Source organism: Neophocaena asiaeorientalis, unplaced genomic scaffold (assembly GCF_003031525.2).
Source record: "Neophocaena asiaeorientalis asiaeorientalis breed wild unplaced genomic scaffold, Neophocaena_asiaeorientalis_V1.1 scaffold473, whole genome shotgun sequence".
In the NCBI taxonomy this organism is placed as follows: Eukaryota; Metazoa; Chordata; class Mammalia; order Artiodactyla; family Phocoenidae; genus Neophocaena; species Neophocaena asiaeorientalis.
The window spans coordinates 937,556-938,127 of NW_020174935.1; the positions used below are offsets into that span (position 1 = coordinate 937,556).

The window sequence follows — 572 nt, forward strand, 5'->3', positions numbered from 1 at the left end:
CATGCAAGCTCTCACCCTCTCGCGTGCGCGCGCGCGGGGCACGCGGCGTCAGCTCCCACGGCGCACCGCGCGGCAGCTCCCACCTGGCACCTGGCGCCCACCTCGACCCACAGCCTGCACGGTGGCCAAACGGCGCACACATCACATCAGCAAGAGGCACACCGGTCACACCGGCACACGACGTCACACCGGCACACGACGTCACACCAGCGCAGTGTACTGAGGACTCAAAGGTCCCAGACAACCCACGTGTCACACCAACCCTGTGAAGATGCCACGCACCCGGTCACAATCTTATCTCCTCCGTCTCTCAGGAAATGACCATGCAGTGTGGGGCAGGGCTCCCATGCTTCTGAGAACTCCCGCAGATCTCTCCCCCAGAGCTGCCCCAGGGTCAGAGCACTTCTATAGCCCAGCTCAGCTGTGGGCTTACTGGGACCCGTTGTGTGAGAGCACTGCCTGGGAGCAGGAGATCCTATCCCAGCCAGGCCTCTGACCTGCTCCTGACCCGGGCGAGTGCTTGCCCTCCCAGACCTCAGTGTCCCCAGGTAGACTGCCAGCTCTCGCACCTT

General features: G+C 64.0%; 1 protein-coding gene across 1 annotated transcript in view; it reads right to left on the reverse strand.

Annotated features, from left to right (window-relative positions):
* The window catches only part of CARD10 (caspase recruitment domain family member 10), a 26,670-nt gene extending 26,531 nt beyond the window's left edge, over nt 1-139 (reverse strand). The window contains exon 1 of the mRNA XM_024761547.1: nt 16-139. The gene's annotated coding sequence lies outside the window, so the exon portion shown is untranslated. The remainder of the gene's footprint in view (nt 1-15) is intronic.
* Nucleotides 140-572: the final 433 nt, after the last annotated feature.